This window comes from Rhipicephalus microplus, chromosome 5, assembly GCF_043290135.1.
Source record: "Rhipicephalus microplus isolate Deutch F79 chromosome 5, USDA_Rmic, whole genome shotgun sequence".
NCBI classification, from domain to species: Eukaryota; Metazoa; Arthropoda; class Arachnida; order Ixodida; family Ixodidae; genus Rhipicephalus; species Rhipicephalus microplus.
In genome coordinates this window covers 3344925-3368729 of record NC_134704.1, presented here as the reverse complement: position 1 = coordinate 3368729, position 23805 = coordinate 3344925, and the positions used below count along the sequence as shown (strand labels likewise).

At 46.2% G+C, this 23805-nt stretch overlaps 1 protein-coding gene across 1 annotated transcript in view; it reads left to right on the top strand.

Annotated features, from left to right (window-relative positions):
- Positions 1 to 8584: 8584 nt before the first annotated feature.
- Positions 8585 to 23805, top strand: part of Cdc5 (cell division cycle protein 21) — a 322395-nt gene continuing 307174 nt past the window's right edge. Inside the window, exon 1 of the mRNA XM_075894722.1 lies at positions 8585 to 8723. The gene's annotated coding sequence lies outside the window, so the exon portion shown is untranslated. The remainder of the gene's footprint in view (positions 8724 to 23805) is intronic.

Below are 23805 nucleotides of genomic sequence, written 5' to 3'. Positions count from 1 at the left end.
ATATAAGGCACTCGGGTTGACAGTCGTGCTTCACTGGGCCCTCCAGAGTGAGTTCCACCTTCGCACCACAGTGAATTCACCGCTGATTGTCCGGATTGGGACACGCATCCGGTCTGTGGCCCACCGTTCCACACCGGTAACATGCCGGAACCGTTTTCTTGTAGTAGCGCACTGGCACGTTTTCACAGCAGTAGTGAATGAATCTTGGAACGCGGCGTCCTTTGAAGGTCACCACTGCAACGTTGGATGTTCCGAGTTTCCGCACATACAAAATTTCGCCGTCGATCCACTCGAGCTTGCGTCGAAGGGATTCCGAAGTTTCATTGTCTGCGACGGTGACGACACCCTTGCAGGTTTCTCTGGCTGATTTCAAATGTCCTTGAAACGGTACCTGACGGCCCCCGATCGTCAGCGTGATGTCCCCGATGAGCTTCGAGGCCAGGCTTTCCGTTTTCGCACCTACAACAACGATGTTTTGGACCCACACCGGCCACACGGAGATACCAGCGTTCGTGGTGCTGCCGGTGAGGCGCTGCACTGCTGTGCGAATCCCGCCTGGGCCGAACGCAGCGTGCAGATCCATGGTTATTTTTGGTTTAAGCAAAATAACCAACTCGTCCGACCGGATTCGAGGCGTGTGTGTTGGCTTCCACGTCGCCACCTGCCGCGGGGACTCAACGCAAGCTGCGGGTGTTGATCCTGTTTTGCGAGCCTGTGGCTGGGCGGCAGCCGTCGAGCCTCGGGGCTTCATTTTAGCGAGCTTCTCTTGCAGTTTGCGAACCATGATCAGAAGATATTCGTCTTCACCTCGTATGGGGTCTTCCCGTGTTTCTGCCACCTCGATGTCAACCCACTGCATCGTGCTGGGGTCGTAGCCTGTCTTCGTGGACGCTGCCATGGCTGGGGAGCCCGAGCGTAAGCCTCGTCGGCGTTGGGCTTAGCCGGGCTGGGGCGTCGCGTGATGTTATACCAGTCGTAGATTGCCGGAAAATGGGCCTACCTGGATAAAATAGGTATCCAGAGGTTCCTGATGACTTCGCCGAAACGCTGAAACCAATTTCTGTTGGATATTTGCCAAAAGTCCACAACATTCGTCGATTTCCGACGGAGCCGACGTGACATGCGTCTCACGCGCGCGCTGGAATGCCGCGTACCCCAAAATGCTAAAGAAAGCGTCGACTGCGTGAACTTCGCCGATGGAGCTCAGCGGTTCATACATGCTGTCGATGGGCCACTTGGCTCGATGAAAACATGGTTAACTCGATGCTTCTATCGACAAGACGCTAAACTTTACAGCAACAACGAAAAATGGCAGCATATCCACAGAGTGAATGATGGATAGTGGGGCGAAGCATCCGTCCATCCATTCGTTCCTGCTTCCGTCCATCCATGCGTGCGTCTGTGTGGTCACCCGTGCGTCCGTGCGTGCGTCTGTTCGTGCGTCCGCACGTTCATCTGTTTGTCCGTCCCTGCTTTCGTCCATGCAACCGCTCCTGCGTCCGTCCATGCGTCCATCCGTCCGTGCAGCCATTCATGCGTCCGTCCATGCATACGTCTGTAAGTCCGTTCGTCCACCTATTCAACACTCCAAGTACCACCATCTCGCATCTTTTCATCATATATTCCTCATATAGAAGCACCGCCATCCAGCGGACATTCCAAGGGCTGAACGAGAGGAGGCACACGCACACTTTCTTACGGCTTGCGCTTTGTGTCTACTTCCCACCTTTAACCACCTCGAGTTCATGCTATATACTAGTTTAGTGTATTCATGGCACTGCGGCCCAACGCTCGCTAAACTTTTCAAAAACCTAGGAGGTTACGCCCAGCGAGTATAACGTAGCAACCCTTTCTTGTTTTCTGTGCGTTGTTGAACAATAAAAAATTTGGAGCGTGCGCGTTAACTAAAAGCCGAATTCTACTGTCCCTCATTCCCCCTTAGCAGCCATTGCCATGTACACTGAGCACTATCTTTTATTGTTCAACAACGCACAGAAGAAATCTTTCACCGGCACCACCTTGGAGGTCAAAAAGTTATACTTGTTACACACCACTACAACGGCTACGAGGTATGAACGGGTGTATCGCCCCTAAAAAAGATTACACACAAATCGCTGATGCAATGGAGCCCAGCCGCGGAGGTTCAGTGGATAAGGCACTAGCTGCTCACCCGCAGGTCGCGGGATCGATTCCCAGCTTCGGCAGCTGCATTTTCGATGGAGGCGAAAATGCTGTAGGCCCATGTGCTCAGATTTGGGTGCACGGTGAAGAACCCCAGGCAGTGGAAATTTCGAGAGCCCTCCACTATGGCGTCTCCCATAATCATATGGTGGTAAAGCCCACATAATATCAGCATATACCATGGAGGAAAACAATATCCATACACAATATCAGAAGGCTTCTCCGCCGCTACTGAGCAGCCAGAGTTGTACTAGGGACATTTTAAATGCGGAGCATTTTCAGCAAACTTTGGCGACTTTGAGCGTATCTATCTATCTATCTATCTATCTATCTATCTATCTATCTATCTATCTATCTATCTATCTATCTATCTATCTATCTATCTATCTATCTATCTATCTATCTATCTATCTATCTATCTATCTATCCACCTAAGACATTTAGCTCTCCTGGGCGTTTCGATAATGGCGTCAATATCAAACTTGGTGTGGAATAGCATCTCTGTACGAAGAACATATTTGACTTGTCATAACAAGAAAATCATGACATTTCTGTCATGAATGTTATGATTTATATTTCATTGTCTTGCAGCTCTTGTGGTGGTTTCATTTCCATGGCATGTTGCAAAACTGGTATGGTATGAAATGACTGCAATGCGAACAAGAGCGACAGACCTTAACATGAAAATCTTGATGCGCATGTCATGTAACAACATGACATGACTACATGCTACGCTCATGATGCGCTCGCCGCCGTTTCGCTAGCGTCCCATATACCAAATCTGGTATATTCAGTACGTGAATGGATGACGAAGGTATGTGACTGGTGGAGACATGATAATCATGATATCCATGTCGTGTAACAACATCACTACACGCCACGCTCATGACACGCTGGCGGCCATTTTGCTTGCTTCAATTATGCCAAATTTGGAATTACAGGACGTCAATGGGTGACGAAGGTATGATACTGGTGCAAACATGATAAACATGAGATGCGTGTCATGTAACAACATGACTACATGCAACACTCATGATGCGCTCGCAGCCGTTTCGCATGCTTCACATGTACCAAACTCGGTATTACACGAGGCGAACGGACGACATAGGTGAATGAATATCCAAACATGATAATCACGACATGCGTGTCATGTAACAACATGACTACATGCCACACTGATGATGCGCTTGCGGCTGCTTCGCTAGCTTCACATACGTCAAATTTGGTATTACGTGACGCCACTGGATTACGAAGGTACTTGACTGGTGGAAACATGATAATCATGAGATCCGTGTCATGTGGGAACATGGCTACATGCCACAGTCAAAACGCCAATATATTTAGACGTGACGTGGTGTACGTGCTCGCCGGCGTTCATTTTGTCGCGTCACGCTGGCGTTCCCAAACCAGGCGCCGGTCCTGCCATATGCTCCAGGCGTGCGCCGCGCTGCGTGACTTTGGCGCATGCGCAGTTCAGCGAGTCCGGCGTCCCTCCGTCACGAAAAAGATGTAGACGCAGTGTCGTCTGGGTAACGCATCGGCGTGAAATGCAGCATGTCGCATTTCGTACCGGTTGCCGTCGGGCCACGCCGACGAACGCTGGTCGCGCCTGGAGTCAGACTATAGAGTGCTCGCGTTTTGCTAACGTAGAGTCGCTGTGCCCAGCGTGCGCGCGCGCCAACGCAACATTGGTGTATATTTGGCCCTTCATGATGTGCTCGTGGCCGTTTTGATTGCTCCACATATACCAAACTTGAGTTTACGTAACGTAAATGGATGACAAAATATATGACTGGTGCAAACATGATAATCCTGACATGTGTGCCATGTAAAAACTTGACAATATACCACGCTCATAGCAATATGTCGCGGCCATTACGCTCACTCCACATATACTGAATTTCATATCACGTGACGTGAATAGATGATGAAGGTAAGCGATACATCCAAACATGATAATCATGACACGGAAGTCATGTGTGGCGTAATTTACTTCCACCTCTTAACGTTGTGCTTATTTGAAAGTGACATACCAACATTTCCCATTCGCGCTTCGCATATCATTGATTCCCGTTGTACGTGGGTTCTGCCAATCTTTATTAATTAATAAATTATTAAGAATATATTCGCACTATGTAAGGAGATCTTGGCGCACACGAGTGAGGCACTGGCTACTCCTTAGCCCTTAGAGGTGTCCCGCATAGAGCAGTCACAGCACATACAATCCTTGCAGCAAAACGAGATCATTCACCCACTCCGAGCCACGAGACCATTGTGTTTTTAGGCTGCCTCGGTATAAGGTCCCTTGATGAAACAAGGTAGCGTCACTCATTGTTCTCGAGCCGTCCTCCTCACTCTCTCGATTACTCCTCTTTTTCTCTGCCATCCGCGTCTGTAATTGGTGCATTACTTGCACGTGATCTTGCAAATGGCTGGTGGTGTTATTTATTATTATGCAAAAGGTTCAAAACGAGTACGCATGCGCATATGGCTCCAGCCGGATTCTCGCCGTGACCAAAGACAAAATCGTAGCCAGAACATAAACTGAAGAGGAGGAGCGTTTCGGTGTGCGCTAAGTCGACCAAGATTGTTTCGCCATGCTCGTTCAATGCAACATCTGCGTTTTTCAGCAATGCTGCGTTGCCGTAAACAACAGAAAATGGTTTCGCTCGCTTCAACTTACCTCGTGCTTTCCGAGATGAAGCGCACCATGAAGTGCAACTATGAACCATTTCACGCGAATGCTTTCGTGCAACTCCGTCAACGTATGTCGACGCGGATCTGCGAAGCGAGTTCACTTGTCGTTTTAGATGCGGAGCATCTTATACTCGCGCCTTGTAGTGCGCCATCCGCACCGCTTCTCGAACATTCGACAGCTGACGCGCGCGCATGCGCCGTCGCGCCGTCGCCCACTCTTCCACCATCTGTGCATCCCTTCCTCCTCTACACACCGCGCGCGCTTCACTCCTCCACCATCTGTGCACCCTTCCTCCTCTACACACCGCGTTCGACATCTACAATTCTCCTGATTCTCCAGTGGACGCGCATGTGGCGTCGCGCTTCGAGAACATTCAACAGCTGACAGTGCATGCGCCGTCGTGCTGTATATATACTCAAGGTCGGCGCTCGCTCGCTCAGTTGCCGCTCGTCGGTTGGTTCGTATGGCGCGTCGACGTCCAAGGTCGCGGTGAAATGAATTCCAACGAATCCACAAACACAATGATCGACGTCCCTTCGACCAGCGCCGCCCTTTCGCATACGTGTGTACGTGTTCACTCATTTAACACCCCCTCCTACAACCACGTTAACCAATTTAGCCATCGACCCAAGTAAGTCGCAATTTAACACCCCATTTCACAACCACGTTAACCAATTTAGCCATCGACCCAAGTAAGTCGCACTTTAACACCCCGTTAACCAATTATATGGTCCGCATCCTCCTCAGTGTTCCCCCGAGGGAAGCTGCGGGCAATTTTTTTATTGAAACGCCAGGCGCGCGTCTAATGCGTGTCTAGTGCATGCCAGTTGGTACAAATACATGTGGGTATTCACGTATACAGAGCAGCTGTAGGTTGTAATCAACGCACCTTCAGAAACATTTCACTCTTGACCAGTTCCCGCTTGAGCCGAAACGCGCTGCTTCGAGACACCTCACCAGTAGAACTCTCACTTTTCAGGAAGTTCTCAGCACCGCATCAGAATCACTTGGCATCACGATTGTCCAAATGGGCACATTTAAAAAAAAACGTCATCGCAGTGCTGCTGGACGAGTGTTCGTACCAGTCTGGTCGTAGTTTTTTTTCTTGCGTGGGCACAAGCCGGTTGTAATCAATCGTCACAACGTCACGCCCTGTGGCCACTTACAGGATCCAGCAAGAAGCACGTTCACTGTGTCACAGCATGAACAAAACACAATCGGAGAAGTGGACTAGTTAGAACTGGACGAAATACCGCGGCCGTGGAACTAAAATGTACTGCGCGAGACGCCATGGCTAGTGGTGTAAAGTATAGAACTGCACAACGTTGCCGGTTGAGTAACGCACATCCCGCTTGCTTTTGTGTTGTGCCGTTTATGTTCGTAAAGGTAACTGTTTATTCTACGTCTTATTTCGTTCCATTTTGTTTCATTTACATCCATTCACCGTAGCAACAGAACCCAAACGTTCGCTTTTGGATGAAAGTTTTAAACCTTCTAGGGGCGCTTCAGGAACATAGGCGAAGAGAAAAGGGAAAGGTGTCGCTACCTTGGAAACTTGTTTCATCTAGGGACGTTACCTCGGTACAGACTGTCGCGCCACCAAGCGGAAATCAGGAGTGTCCTCTTCAGGATGGTCAGGCAGACGCTCCCCCAACGCGTTAGCGCGGAAACGAAGAATTTGGACATTTCCTGCACCAGTGAACAAACCGGACCCTGATTCGGTTACGCGAGACGCCAAACTTTCGAGACAATACGTGCCGACTCACGCTTTCCCACAGATATTAGCTTTGAGGTGTTTGTTTGTCGATACAGGTTATCCTCTGACCTTTTCCGTTGCTTCATTTGTATATAGCATCCGTCAGCGCTTTTGCAATGCATGCATCTGATAACATTGTTAGATGTGTGCCGCTTGTATTTCTATGTTTGTTCATAAATGCCAGTACACGGCGATACTTGTTTGAGAGCAAGATTGGCGAAATGCTCTCTGCGCTCTGATAAATGCAGTGTTGTTGGTAGTGCCGTTCGGCAGAGGGAATTCTTCAGATTGCTTTCAGCGGTGATGTTGAAGGAAGCACGCACACAGCGACGATGAACGATCAACTTCACGTCCCCGAGTGAGTTAACAATTTTCACGCTGTCAGTCCTGACATAACATCAGCTTATAAGTTCCCCTCTGAAATCCAGTGTATTTGACGCTCTTGCGCGTGCAAATAGCCGCTCGGTGGCGCTGCCGGTGGTGTGTTCACTTGTCTGCCTGCAAACGGCGGAGAAACGCGAGCACGGCGTCCGCCGCCGCTCGTGAGAACAACAGAAATGCGCGTGCCTGCCTAAAACGACCACTGAGGTATTTGTTTTACTAATAAACAAAGCTTGATAAAGCCTGGAAAAATCGCGTGCGGTTTAATTTTTCAACTTCCACCGGGACCAACCAATGTTCTGGGCATTCACCCCTCCGATGAGAGGAGATAGAACGTAGACAGAAAAATTCAGTTTTGAAAAATTGGCAGATCCCACGTACAGTGGGAATTGATGATATGCGAAGCACGGCTGAGAAATGTTGATATGTCACTTTAAAATCAGCACTACGTTACGAGGTGGAGGCAAATGATGCCGTAAATGACTTCCGTGTCATAATTATCAAGTTTCGATGTGTCGTTTACTTTCGTCCTCTATTCACGTCACGTGATATCAAATTTAGTATATGTGGAGCTAGCGAAACGGCCGCGAGCACGCTATGAGCGTGGAAGGTTGTCATGCTTTCACATGACACGCGTGTCAGGATTATCATATTTGCACCAACCATATATTGTGTCATCCATTTACGTCACGTAACGCCAAACTTGGTGCATGTGGAGCTATCGAAATGGCCGCGAGCGCATCATAAAGGGCCCAGTATAGACCAATGTAGCGTTGGCGCGCGCGCACGCTGGGCACAGTGACGCTACGTTAGCAAAACGCGAGCACTGTATATTCTGACGCCAGGTGCGACCAGCATTCGTCGGTGAAGCCCGACGGCAACCGGCGCGAAATGCAACATGCTGCATTTTGCACCAGTGCATTACCCAGACAACACTGCGTACGTGTCTCTCTTTTCGCGACAAAGGGTTGCCGGATGCGCTGAAACGCGCACTCGTCAAAGCAACGCAGCGCGGCGCACGCCTGTGAGCAAATGGCAGGACTAGCGCCTGGCGTACCAACGCCGGCGTGACGCGTCGAAATGAAGGCTGGCGAACACGCGCGCCGCGTCACGTCCAAATGTATTGGCGCCTTGACTGTGGCATGTAGCCATGTTCCCACATGGCACGCATCTCATTATTATCATGTTTGCACCAGTCACGTACCTTTGTCATCCATTGGCGTCGCGTAATACCTACCAAATTTGGCATATGTGAAGTGTGGGAATCGAGAGCGCCCTCCTACCTGGCGCCTCGTTCCCCAGCTGCCGCGCGCGCGCCGACAGCGTAGCCCGGGTGCACATAAGCACCGGCATCCGCCAAGATGGCTGCCAGGGCGAATCTTGGTCTGGGCGAGTCAAGCATCGGCTCCGTCCCGCGCTGGCATGTCCGGGCACGCTACGCTGGCGCGCTGCACGGGCCTACGTCACAAAGCAGCGCCATTTCCCTTTTGGCCGCGCGTGACATCCTCCTCTCCTACGAGCTATGTTGCGCCCGACAATTTGCTCGTCGCTGCAGATGCTCTCAGGCCTCCACGAGAGGTTGACGCGCTGTTTAGCAGGCGGCTTCTCGTTCGTGCGTTCGACTTCGGCCCATGTGCGGGAGTCGTCGCGCCCTAGGCAAGCGTACTTGCTAGGCCTTGCGGAGTTCCCCATGCGGCCTGCAAGCCCGTGAGTGTCACACTGTGCTGCATCTTTGGTTAATAAACCCGTTGTTCTTGTTTTCCTGCCCCGTGCGTGGTTTCTGCGCCGTGTTGGAGAAATCGACGAACCCGGCCGCAGCGTCTTCGCACGCAGGGGCAGTGGAGGACGTCGTATCCCTACACGGTTGCGCTTAGTAGGTAAGCTTTGTGCAAACCTATCTCCACAGAAGTTAGCGAAACGGCCGCGAGCGCACCATGAGCGCGGCATGTAGTCATGTTGTTACATGACACGCATTTCATGTTTATCATGTTTGCACCAGTATCATACTTTTGTCACCCATTCACGTCCCGTAATACCAAATTTGGTATAAGTGAAGCTAGCAAAACGGCCGCCAGCGCGTCATGAGTGTGGTGTGAAGTGATGTTGTTACAAGACATGGATATCATGATTATCATGTCTGCACCAGTCACATACCTTCGTCATCCATTCACGTACTGTACATACCAAATTTGGTATATGGGACGCTAGTGAAACGGCTGCGAGCGCATCATGAGCGTAGCATGTAGTCATGTCATGTTGTTACATGACATGTGTATCATGATTTTCATGGTAGGGTCTGTCTCTCTTGTTCACCTTGCAATAATCTCATACCATACTAGTTTTGCAACATGCCATGTCAATAAAACCACCACAAGAGCTGCAAGACTATGAAATATAAATTATGACAGAAATTTTATAATTTTCATGTTATGAATAGTCAAATATGTTCTTCATACGGTCATGTTATTCCACACCAAGTCTGATATTGAAGCCATTATCGAAACGGGCAGGAGAGCTAAAAGTCGTAGATAGATAGATAGATAGATAGATAGATAGATAGATAGATAGATAGATAGATAGATAGATAGATAGATAGATAGATAGATAGATAGATAGATAGATAGATAGATAGATAGATAGATAGATAGATAGATAGATAGATAGATAGATACGCTCAGTGTCGCCGAAGTTGCCTAAGAAATGCTTCGCATTTAAAATTTCTACGCACTTTACAGAGAAACTACTTCAAGGTTAGACGCTCCGTTAGCAAAACGCGAGCACTGTATAATCTGACGTCAGGTGTGACCAGCGTCCGTCGGCACGGCCCAACGGCAACCGGCGCGAAATGTTACAAGCTGCATTTCGCACCATCACGTTACCCAGACAACACTGCGTCTCCCTCTTTTCGTGACGGAGAGACGCGGGACGCGCTGAGACGCGCATGCGTCAAAGCAACGCAGCACGGCACACGCCTGCGAACATATGGTACGCTTTTTATTGCGACACGAAACAGGAGAGCAACGAAGGACGGTAGACAGTCCCTTTAAATATTCGCTCTCGTGCAGCAGCTTTGACGCTACTCTCTATCGCCTACATCTGCGGCAGACCCGTCAGGCACGCTCAGACGTCGGATTGCCTTCATACGTCTATTCTAGTTGGTGCAGTTTTCTGCATGTACCACGCACAGGATTTCACAAAGCGTCGTTCATGCACGGCAACAGAGCGGAAATAAAACACGCCGCGGCGCCAACTTATCAGATTGCGAGCTTCCGTGGTTTATACACGTTTTAGTGTAGCTCATGAGCGGTTGCGATCCACGCGTCTTATGTAAGAGGGTTGGCCCTTCAACGGGTGTATCACTGCGAACAGCAATCTGCCCCAAATGAAGCCCCGAATGCAGCCGAGCACACTTACAGTACACCTCCCACCAGGGAGACCGTCGAGATGGAATTGAGGATGCTTCCTCTCAGCGATTCCCGTTGCCATCTGTCGTGCAGCTCAGAGTTATTGGAAAACAACGCCGTTATTCTTGCACGATACTGGAGACAACCAGCGCCACTTTCACGAGGACAGCAAGATCCACTGGGCAAAACATTGTTAATTACGCTAGTCAAAGGGGCTCCGGCAGTCGTTGGGGCGAAGATAGCACTATGAACGAGTTTGCTCGTGCAATGTGCGGATAAATGCAGCCAACATCGCCTGTCAATTTATGTCATTAATACGAGCCTCCGCTCAGTGCAAATGGGGCTGCAAAGCGGCTCGAAAACGGCACCGGAATAAGGAAGGCTGCTCAGTGTAACACGAGAACGTAATTAAGCCGACTTGTTTCAGGGCGACCGCAGTGTGAGGCAACTTTGACAGGAGGGGACGCAGCTGCGGTTTTAAAACTGCCGGCCGGGAACTTTTTGCGCTCCTTTCGGTTCGCTGCGCATTGGCCAAGTTAATACCCGGCCGTCGTCCCTGGCGGCCCTTCTGTCAGACACGCGCTGACAGCGGCTTCCCGCTCGAGCCAAGAGGGGCTTCTTCCAAACTTGTTCGGGAAATTATAGTCACGCCCCTGCCATCTCCCGCCACAATGCTTCCAATGAGTAAAGCATAAACTATAGCTCGTTAGCCTCTTCGAGACTTGGGCCTCTCTGCAACCTCCAGGCGAGAAAGAAACTTACAGCAAGCAGTTGAGGGTGGTAGGGGGAGAGGTCGAATACTATCGTTTATTACGCGCGGTCTCGTATACATAATTTGGCGACCAGAGCCATTATGTGGGTGACACCGCTACTCTGGGGAGGAGGACGCCGCCGCTGTGAAGGTTCTTCTCATGACACCTGCGTGTCTTTTCAGAGGAACCTGTGAAGCGAGATTGCGTGAAGGTCACTTGTGAACGGGCTGCTGCTGACAGCGCTACAAAGGAATTTCACAATCTGTCCATAGTCGTAGGACGAGTTAACGACAGAGCTGCCCACATGCCATTACATTTCGGCAGCAGCGAATCCCAATGCAAGACACTGTTATCGACAAAGCAATCACGGCGTACACCTCCACATATTGTCCCAACGTGGGATCCACCTGCGTCAACCTAATGGGTCACCTTCAGGACCTTGCGTCCGACACTTTAGAAGGCTGGCGATAAGAACTAGCTTCGAGAAACAATAGGCTTGGTGACGAACATGCGAGTTCCTTCGCGCGGTATAAGAGTGTTAATTTTGCCAACATGCATGAGCCTGAACCTTGGCGTAAATGGAAAGAAAGTTTGCTGCTCACTTTCCACAAGCATCCGGCTAAGTAGGGGCAATATTCGTCACTTTTATTTCCGGGGAAAAAAATTTCATGAAAAATGCAACTTGTTCGCCACCTTGATTTTTGACGTCGTCACTCATTTTCTCTTATGAAGAGTTTAAAAGTTGTTTAATACATAGATAACAAACAATTGACGGATTAGTAGGCAAAGGCTGGCAACGACATGCTTTAATTCAAGGACCGAAAACTCCCGAAACGCTTGCTCAACTATTATCGCATCCATAAGCTGAACGAGGCTTCAAATGTAAGCAAGATATCTCAGAAACGTTGGGTTGATAGAGGTCATCTCTTTAGAGGAAGCACAGCCTCGAAACATCATTGCGACGTTAAAGCACAAAATAATTCTCGTCCAAAAGGACCATCAAATTGTCACACACATACAACTCGAACTATAGTGAAGAGAAATGCGGCCATGGACAGTTTTATTAGAATAGCGTTAAAGAGCTCGCTTCGCTGAAATTCCGGTGTCGGCGTCGCTGGCTGTGAGCGAATAATCATCCTCTTATGCGTGACTGAAAAATAAAAAAACAATTATGCAAATAAAAAAATTATTAAAAACCCTGGAGCACAGTGAGGACCGAACCAAGGTTGTTTAGGTCCAAGTGGGGATCAAACCCGGGTTGTTAGCGTGCCAAGCGGATGTTCTACCACACGGCCACACCTCTGCTCGGAAATGCAGTGAAAGTAGCTTTCATGCTTCACAAACACACGCGTCCTATGTGCATGCTTCACAATGCAACATGAAATATTGCGGTAATAATGGGAGGTACAAGCATCCCCAACCAACGGGCGCCAGAATGTGATTATCATAACGTCTCCGCGGTTGAAAGCCGGCACCCCACTACAGAAGGCATACGCGTTACTGCGTCTGTTCCCTTGAGGCGACGTAGTGGGTGCATGACAAATTCGAAAACGTTTCATGCACTAAGTGTTTCAAATACGCACAGGATGTCGCTGTAGCGTTCAACTCCTAAAGGCGAAACCTCAGGGTCCCCTAATTGTTGATCTTGCCGAAGTCGCTCGCCAACATTCAACAGCCGGCCACTCATTCGCCCAAGTGTGCGTGCCCGCATGTGTCGAGGTAAATGTTCCAGTGTAAGCAATGCACGGCCACCGCTTCATACCTTTCGATCGGGGGGGACCACAGGCCGCGTGCGGGCTACATGTCGCCCGATATAGGCGTCCCACAAGGGCTTCAAAGCTCGTGTATTGCCACAGCCGTCGTTCTCCGCAGCAAGGTGTCTCCATGCACGTACTGATGCTGATGCTGATGAATGGCGCTTACCCACAAAGGGGGATGGGCCGAGAACCGGGCGGCAGGATGCTTAAATGAAACTAAAATGAAAATGAAGCCAATCTGAAAAAGTAGCTTAAAATAATACTACCAAAAAACTAAAGTGTTTGCTGAGCAAGCGGTCAAACCATCTTTTGTTTTTGAAAGACATAACAACGAATTATAAACTAAAGATCTGAAAAGGTAGGGGTTCACTAGCACGGTAATCTTTTAGTTGCGTTGATGTAATCAAACACAGCGGAGCATACATCCCTGTGGCAGTAACCAAATGAAGTTCCGCCAAGTGATAAATTACTGGTAGATTTACTTGTATTCCTAGCTTTTGCAATGGGGCTACTAAAAATCTTTTTCTCTGATAAGAATAACGATGACAGAATAAAAATAAATGTTCAATTGTTTCAATTTCGTTGCACCAAATGCATAGCGGTGACGCCTTGAGCCGAGCTTTGTTAAGGTAATAATTTAGTTGTGGAACTGCACAGCGCAATTTGGTATAAGTGACCTTTAGCTGGCGAGATACACACCACTGTTTATTCCAGCAATAGCTCAAATGCTCGAAATCTTTGAATTTATCCAAGTTACGTTTTCCCCATTGCAGGCAAGCATTTCGGAACCTTAGCGCTGTTACGTAAGCCGTATCTGGCAAAACTGGGATGGTGGGCCCACCCAGGGATACTTCTGCTAAAGAGTCCGCCATTTCGTTCAAATATAATCCGCGGTGGCCTGGTACCCATAGCAAATGCAGTTTTTTTACGTTTTTCGGTACTAAATGCCGAAACGTATTCATCAGCTCTGAATTTACTGCCGCAGAAAGTGCATTACAAACTGATAACGAATCTGTAATGATAACTGCTAATGATTCGCTTGAGGGCAATTTGCGTAGGGCAAGAACAATGGCCAATAATTCTGCAATGAATACCCCGGTATAATCTGGGAGTCGAATCGAAAAGGACCAGTCCAAAGAAGGAGAGAAGATGCCAACCCCAGCCTTTTCTTTTGACACAGATGCATCAGTCGCTATGATATTGCTTATCTCTAGGTGAGCTAGATAATCTGCTAACTGGTCATTTAAATACCTATATGCCAATTGTTTCGCGTTATGAGGAAAGATATCATCTAATTGTATGCTGAGCATTGACTTTAGGTTATGTATTGGACCAATATGTCTAATGTTTACATTCAGTTGCTTTAGTAGCGCTTGTGCAAATACTATTTGCGGGGTGTGTAGTCGCGACCAATGGGTTTCGAAAAATAAAGTCGGTTCTTGAATGAAAGCGTAAAATGAGAGTCTTTGGTGTGAACTGTATATCTTTAAGAATGCTTGCACAGTAAGAATTTTAAACCTATTTAGCAGAGAAGGTAGGCGAGCTTCCATATACGACACGTTATTTGCAACAAACTTTCGTAGACCCAGACACAAACGCAACGCTTCTCTTTCCAGCAGTATTAGGTGTCTCATTTTATAAGCTGCGCTGCCAGAAAATAATACACATCCGAATTCCATGATGGGCCGCACATAAAGTTTATATATCATTATTAGCACATCTATTCTTAAACCCGCTTTACGGTTTGCAAGCTTCCGTAGCCACCCCATGGCCCGTGTTGCCTTGGAGTACACATCATCAATGTGACTTCTCCAATTTAATGTGTCATTATTTATGATGCCCAAATATTTAAGGGAATTCGCCTGCGGAATGAGCTCATTACTGTACATTAACGAGATGTTGATAAGCTGCAGAAAAGAGAATGCAAGAAGCACACTTTTCTTTAGGTTCAGGGTCATATGAATATTTTTAAGCCATCTTTCTATCATATTGAAATAATTTTGTAGACTCTGGTATAATGATTGAAGGTCGGTATTACTTGCAAAGAAAGCAATATCGTCCGCGTACACATATAACTGAATATCCTTAGTTGATGGAATGGAGCTTAAGAAAATGTTAAATAAAACTGGCGACAGGACAGCCCCCTGTGGTACGCCACGTGTCTGTTTATATCTATTCGATGAGTACCCATCTTTAAAGCGGTAATATTCTCTCCCTCTTAAAAACTCCGACACCCACGCAGTGATGTAGTTGGGAAAGTGGTGATATTCCACCTGTTTTAATAAAATTGAATGCTCAACCCTATCGTACGCTTTAGCCAAATTTAGAGTAACTAAAGCACAGTATTGGCGCCGACGTCGAGCTAGTTGTATTCGGTTCTCTAAATCAACATGCGCACGCCATATTGAGCAACCGGATCTAAAACAAATTTGACTGGGGTTTAATATTGCGTTATTATTAATATATTTCATTACCCGGGCATTCAAAACTCTTTCAATTAGCTTAACCAGATTTGACGTGAGTGATATCGGCCTTACATTGTCCAAGGCGAATCCTTTTTCCTGCTTTTTAAGAAGTGGAATCACTTTAGACAGCTTCCATTCCGCAGGTATCCAAGCTTTTGTCAAAGAAAAAATCACCACATTAAGTACTTCAGTTGGACAAATCTCGGATATTACTTTTATCATTGCATTTGTTACCCCGTCTGGTCCAGGTGCCGAAGGAGATAAGTGCCTTATTATCTCTGTCAGCTCATCTAAAGTAACCTCCTCAAAATCCTTGCCTGCCATTGGGTTCACAATGTGCAGTGGTATAGTTGACATAAATCTATCTTGGAGCCCTTTCGCAATATTATTTACTAAATCAGAGAGCTCACGGGGGGAAAGAACAGAAGAGTCAATATTTTCAGCGGGTGGTAACATCTTTTGAGATCTTAAAAATCTGAAGAGCGCTTTTTTGTTTTTAGCCCTAGAAAGATAATCATGTCGTTTCATATTATAACCATCTTTTGCTGTACTTACTGTGCGTTTGAAGTCTGCTGCTGCGAATTTATAATCACACCAATTTTTTGGACATTAGTTGACCAGCAGTTGTTTACATGCAGCTTTCCGTTTTCTATAGCTCCTCATGCACTCTTCAGTCCACCATGGACTAAAGGAACATCTTGTGGCCGAGTCTAATTTAGAAGTTGCGTCTTTTACTGATCTCTTTAACACTGCACACAGACTCATAGCCCTAATGTCACCTTGTATGTCCTTGCGGTGATCAAAAGTAGCCCTCAAGTCTTTTTCTAATTTTCTATAGTTGAGGAATGAGCGGGCCTTTTCGGCGACATGTATTCTTGGAAAGTTCAGTACAAAACTAATAGGCAAGTGGTCACTGTTAGTAGCACAGTCTAGAGTTTGCCACAAACATATATTTAGAGATGAGCTTGAAAATGTCAAGTCAATTACAGATTTAGAGAGACCTCGGACAAAAGTAGCAGATTGCGAATTTAAACAAGATAAATTCTTGTCAATAGCTCATTCCCACAAGCGTTTTCCGTTTAAATCTGTTTTAAAACCTCAGGCCACATGATGTGAATTGAAGTCTCCGGTGATTAATATATCCTTTCTGCAGGCAAAGAACATATCGTCTAGACTTCGTGTGTCTTGCACCCCGGCTGGGAAATACGCATTTACAAACGACAAGGAAGAAGCGTCTGGTAATATTATGTCTACTATCAAAATTTCACAATCTGGAGTCACACAACGATAAGAGATCGTATCTTTGTGACTAAACTTAGTTGCTATCAAGACAGCAAGCCCACCACCTCTGCTAGGCCGGTCCAATTGAAATAGCCGATAATTTTTTAGGTAAAACTTCTGGCTGGCTGAAAGCCAGGTTTCTTGCAGTGATATAATATCCAGGGAAAGTTGTGAAGAAAGGTATGATAGGTCTGTGGCTGCGGAAAATATAGATCTGCAATTCCACTGTAATATGGTTAGTGAACCTATTTTGATGACAGAACCGTCGCAGAAACCGCTTGGTCCAATATGTCCTTTCGCAAAAAGTCTTTCTTAGACATGTTCTCAAAGAATTCTTTTTTTGGATAGATACTTTTTAGATTTTGAATTATGCGAAGAGTTTTTTGATTGGGGAGATCGGGTTCGCTTCAGAGCCTTATGGGAGTCCATATCCATATCTGCACATGCTTCCGAATCATTCGTAAGATCACCGTCTTCCGTTGTTTAGGAAGTCCCTGCCTCAGGAGAAACCGCTCGCTGACGTGTTGTCGCACTTTCTATTTCCGTACGCTGGGATACCATTGATGTCTGAGGAGCCCAATCGTTCGTAGATGCTACACCTAGAATTTGAGATAGTTGATTGGAAACCAATTGTGCCAAGCTTTCAAAAAGGTTGTTTGCGAGGCGTTCCGTTGCCTTTTCCATAGCCTTCTCTATGGCCTCTGCGATAGATGTTGCGAGAGATGCATCCATGGCGGTGGTATTACGTGCTGCAACACCTGCATATCCTTTGGATCTCTCCTGCATTTCTGCAACGGCTTCTCTCCGAGAGCCTCGCTTGCGTTCTACAATATCCAATATGGCAACCTCCCTTTCTTTTGCTGCACAGTCTGCGGAGTCTGCAGGGTGCGCCCCATTACATAAGCAGCACCTCTCTTTCTCAGAGCTGCACTTGCGGCTGTCATGATTTTCACCACGCTGACGGCATCTAAGAACTGATCGGCACCCTCTGACGCTATGTCCATATCGATAACATTTCAAACACTGCAGGGGTTTGGGGGAAAGTGGCTCTACCTTACAGATCAGTGGCCATGCCTTAATTTCTGAAGGTCGGACTGTTCCTGAAAAGGTCACTATCACCGATTCCGTTGGGGATTTTATGTTGTCAATTGTACGGGTGCACCTGTGCACTGAAATTACACCCGCCACCGAAAACAAATCGAGCACTTCTGCAGGTGTCAGGCTTGTGTCTACACCGCGGACTAATCCTTTCGAGCATGCGAGGTGTGCCGGAATAAATGGGCTTACCGGATGCGCTGCGAATTCGGAACATTGCAGGAGCTCACGAATGCATTCCTGATCTGCGGAACAGCACAGGATGCCTCCGCGACCAAACTGGCGGACCTCAGTAATCTCCTGGAGATGCGAAGTGGCTTTTCGAAGCTCCACTTGAATCGCCTTTGGTTTCTTCATCGGAATACTGCCCCCATCTCTAGGTACCAGCGCCACAGGGACACTTCTCGCTCCACTGCGTAACAAATAGTCTATCGGCCAATCCTTGGCGGGAGTGGAAGCTAACCAAGGGGAGTGCCCTTGGCCGGGGCAAGACATCAAGATTGAATGATTCGCTTCAGCTGAGAAAGACCAATACGGTTACCGGAAAATAACGAACTCTCAAAGAACAATAAGGATACTGCCGCCCGATCCTGAGCCCGGGCAGATTTTTCACAGTCGAGCCTCACAGTCGAACCTCACGACGAACTGCTTCACGAGCGGTGACCCATGGCGAAGCCCACCCGGTCGTGCTTGTCGATATCAATGCTACTGCTGCCACTGTCGGTGCGTCGTCTTTCTTCACTGAGCAGGAAAGGCATTCACTGACGAATGTTGTTGGCGCGCTTGCGTCGCTACACTAGCGCAATGTGTGGTAACCTCACCATAACGAAATATTTATACTGCAGCCTCAAGCATGATATTCGAACAACACAATGCATACAGGTAAAACAAAAAGGCTAAGTAAAATGAACAAGGAGCACAACGGAATTAACCAGCAACTATTAACTTTAAATTGCAAAAGTAGAGGAACAAGCTGAATAAACACAAAGAAGAATGAAATTTTGGATTGTACAAGATTATGCAATAAATCTGAACGAACATCAAAAGGGAAGTATATTCAACGTGGCTAACGAACTACTGCAAGTATTTTTCAAACGAAGAAAGCGAATGTTCTGTTATAATATTTTAGGTTAGATTATTCCAATCAACAATACTTCAATAGGGAAAAAAGAGTATTTCATGCCGTCATTTCCGGCAAGTTACGGCGTTATTGTGAAGGAATGTGGTTGCGTAACCCTGAGAATAAGTGATGATGTGGGAGTTGTCTATGCTACAATGTTATCTGGTAAAATAATTGCAATCGGCAAATTGGTAACCCACATCGTTTGAGAACTTCAGTAATCGAGGAACGACCGTATGCATGGATTGTATATGTAACGAACTTAATTTTTTTTTCTGCATTCTTTCGAGTTTGCTGCTATTTGTTTAGGTGTATGGGTCCCAAAGTGGCAATGCATATTCAAGCATATATGAAATATACTGGTATGCAAGGAAACGAACGGAAGAAGTCGATCCTTTTAAGGATCGTCCTAAAATGAGTAATTTACGTAATGCATTATTCGTAATAACATCTATATGTTTTGACCATGATGAATTATTTGTGAACCCAGGTATTTATACTCATCTACCTCTGAAATTTTGCCTCTGTTAGCCCCGTAAAGAAATAAAGGTGGTTAAATTTTGTGGTTATTGGCATAAAACCGTTTTTAGTAAATAATAGAAATCTACCACTGTTCACACCATGATATGATTCTTTGGAAGTTTTTATTTAGCCTAATTTGATCGTCGATTGACCTACCTGTTCCATAAATCACGCAGTCACTTCCAGACAGTTCATTTTTAACATTTTTACAAGTGGTGATGTAATTTCTAAACATCCGAAATAACAAAGGCCTAAGCATGGACCCTGAGGGACGCCAGAAACAAACTCAACTCGACCTGAGCAGCTTGTGCCATTCAGTGAAACGTATTGATAGCGTTACTGCTAGTAGAGTACAATTTGCTATAATAAAACCCAGTTCGTAAAGTTATTTATTATGCGATGCTTCATCAAACGCCTTCCGAAATTTCATGTATATAGCGTCTGTTTGATATACTTTATTTATAGCTTTGGCAAAATTCTGCGTAATTCCGAGTAATTGTGTGTTAGTATAGAAAAGCCGCGTCTAAAGCCGTATTGTGCATACTGGTTAAAACTTTACACTTTTCAAGAAATGTACTGTATGTTTATAAATTATGTGCTGGAAAATTTAACAGAAACTAGATATAATGAAATGGGCCGATAATTCGCCATGTTGGATTTATCACAAGACATATACAGTGGTTTGATTCTCATGGTTTTCCAATCATCCGTCACCGAGAGATTTTTTGAACAGCACGAGTAGATACTTCGCAAGTAATTCGAAACATATTTTTAAGAAGGCGTTTGGGATGTCATCTAGGCCAGGTTTTTTTTTTTTTTTTGACACCCATGCTAAGCAGACGGTTATAAAAGTCACAGCATATCCACGGAGTGAATGATGATGAATGGGGCGAAGCTTCGAAGGGTTTTATTGGTAAACCGTGCGTCCGCTGGCCACTTGTCTGTTCGTATGTATGTATGTATATGTATGTATGTATGTATGTATGTATGTATGTATGTATGTATGTATGTATGTATGTATGTATGTATGTATGTATGTATGTATGTATGTATGTATGTATGTATGTATGTATGTATGTATGTATGTATGTATGTATGTATGTATGTATGTATGTATGTATGTACGTACGTATGTATGTATGAACGTGTGTATGTCCACTGACGTCCGTCTGCCTGTCTCTCTGTGTCTATCCATCCGTCCGTCCGTGATCTAGTTAACACTCCAACTATCACCATCTCGCATCTTTTCATCATATATTGATGAATGGATGCTATGAGCGTCCCCTTTATAACAGGGTGGTGACGTGTGTCCCCCAGCTCGCAAGAAAAAATACTAAAAAATCTTCCTTTTATGTTGGCCTGATTGCTTATCTACTTCGATCAAATTGGCATTTTTATAACAAAGCAAAATGTTAATCTATGTTTTATATCTCTTCCTCTTCAGGCAGAATGACCTCATTTTCCCGCTATTTCTGTCTTTTATCTCTAGTTTTCTGCCATCAGTACTCTAACGGTCTCTAACTTGCGTTTATCGCGGACGTGTTCAGCTTTCCATGTTGGTCCCTAAAAACCAAAGCCTAATGTAGACTTGTACCCACACATATACCTGGGTGGATATCACTGCATTCAATCGAAACATGCTTCATCGTTTCCTTAACTCCCCCACAGTGTTTATATTGTTCTTTTTCTTACTGAATCTTACCTTATGATAACGCATTCTAAGCAAATCCCACCTTGCTTCGAACAGTAAAGCGCGTACCCTTGAATGATCATGAAACCTCTCCCTCCTTATGTCGTTTTAAATGCGAAGCATATCTCAGCGAACTTCGGCTACATTGAGCGTATCTATCTATCTATCTATCTATCTATCTATCTATCTATCTATCTATCTATCTATCTATCTATCTATCTATCTATCTATCTATCTATCTATCTATCTATCTATCTATCTATCTATCTAAGACTTTTAGCTCTCCTGGCCGTTTCGATAATGGTATCAATACGAAACTTGGTGTGGCATAACATGACTGTATAAAGAACATATTTGACTAGTGATAACATGAAAATCATGATATGTATGTCATGTATGTCATGATTGACATTTCATGGTCCTGCAGCTCTTGCGGTGGTTTCGTTCACATCACATGTTGCAAAGCTGGCATGATTGCATAGCGAACACAAGCGACAGGTCCTAACGGGAAAATCATATGATGCATGTCATGTAACAACATGACCACATGCCACGCTCATGATGCGCTGGTGGCCGTATCGCAAGCTTCTCTTATACAAAATTTGGTATCACGGGACGTGAATGGATGACGAAAGTATGATGCTGGTGCATATATGATAAACATGAGGTGCATGTCATGTAACAACATGACTACATGCTACGCGCATGATGCGCTCACGACCGTTTCGCTAGCTTCACATGTAGCAATATCGGTATTACGCAACACGAACGGACGACATAGGGAAATGACACATTTAAACATGAAAATCACGACATGCGTGTCAAATGTAACAACTGATGATGCGCTCGCGGCCGTTTCGCTAGCTTCGCATATGCGAAATTTGGTTGCCTTGATGCCTGCGTAGTGTCAAAGCAACGCAGGCGCGCGCCGCACTGCGTTGCTTTGACGCATGCGTGTTTCAGCGCATCTGGCGTCCATCCGTCACGAAAAGAAGCAGACGCAGTGTTGTCTGGGTAACGCATCGGCGCAAAATGCATCATTTCGCGCCGCTTGCCGTCGGGCCACACCGATGGACTCTGGTCGCGCTTGGCACCAGACTATAGAGTGCTCGCGTTCTGCTGACGTAGCGTCGCTGTGCCCAGCGTGCGCGCGCGCCAACGCTACATTGGAGTACATTGGGCCCTTCATGATGCGCTCTCGGCCGTTTTGCTAGCTCCACATATACCACATTTGGAGTTACGTGACGTCAATGGATGACGAAATATATGATAGATGCAAAGATGATAAACCTGACACGCGTGTCATGCAAGAACGTAAGAACATACCACGCTCATAGCGTGCTCGCAGCCGTTTCGCTAGTTCCGCATATACTGAATTTCATATCACGTGACGTGAATAGATGATGAAGGTAAACGACACATTCAAACATGGTGATCATGACACGGAAATAATGTACGGCATCATTACCTCCACCTCGTAACGTTGTGTTCATTTTAAAGTGAGATATCAACACTTCTCATTCGTGCTTCGCATATCATCGATTCCCACTGCACGTGGGATCTGCCTTTTTTTGCCTTTTCTGTAGCTGCTAAGAGCCGGCTTCTTTTCCATCGCTGTCATCTAACCTCTCCGCCTTTCTGATTTTTCGCTTAATACTCCTTGTTGCCGTGTCGCCCTGACTGTCAGCCGTATATTTACTGATGAGACTCCTTGTTCTTTTTCTCCCCTTCGTGTCCACGCTCTTCCAATACAAATACCTGAACACTTTCCCTGCCAATCTACTCTCCTTCCCTTTCCTGAGCCTCTCTTCAAATCTCATTTTGTTCTGAGCTTCCCTTACTTCAAAGCCTGTCCATCCCATGCAGCCTCATTCGTCGTTTTCCCGTGAGCGCCCAACGTGATGCGTCCCATGGCCCTTTGATTTACATCCATTCCTGATTGATCCTTTAACTTCATGCACACTAATTAATTCCGAAATGTATGCCCTGGAACCGTTACACCTTTCCACAGACCTGAAGGATTTCGTACCCGTTATGTCCCCATAACGCTTCCTGCTTCATTATTGCAGCATTCCTCTTTCCCTTTGCCGCCGATGTTTCTTGCCTGTGCCTCCATATATTTATCTCCCTCATTTACCCATACTCCTAGGTACTTGCACTCACCTGCTCCGGTATTTCCTGGCTCTGTATCGAGACTGCCTGCTTTTTGGTGTTATTGAATACCGTCAATCCACATTTTGTTGCACTAAATTCTAGTCCTAGAGCCTCGCCTTCGCTTCCACATATATCTGCCAGCCAATGTATATCGTCGTGACTGTTCGCAAATAGGACAATATCGTCTGCGTAAAACAGACCTGGATACTATTGCTCAATCATCACGCCAGCCTGTTTGTGTGACAGATTGAACCCAACGCTGCTACGTCCAAGACCTTTTTCCATCCTCACCATGTACAGCATGAATAACAGCGGGGACGAAGGACATCCCTGTCTCAGCCCCTTGTTAATTTCAACGCTGTCATTGCCATTTATTCCTTCCCATTCGATGCAAACTGTATTTTCTGGCCATATTTCTCTTAAAGCTGTTTACAATTCCTATGCCCACTTCCTTCAGTATACTTTTCTGATTAACGTTGTCATACGCCCCAGTGATGCCCAGATAAACTACGTATAAGGGCCTCTTTTCTATTTTCGATATTTCTATAC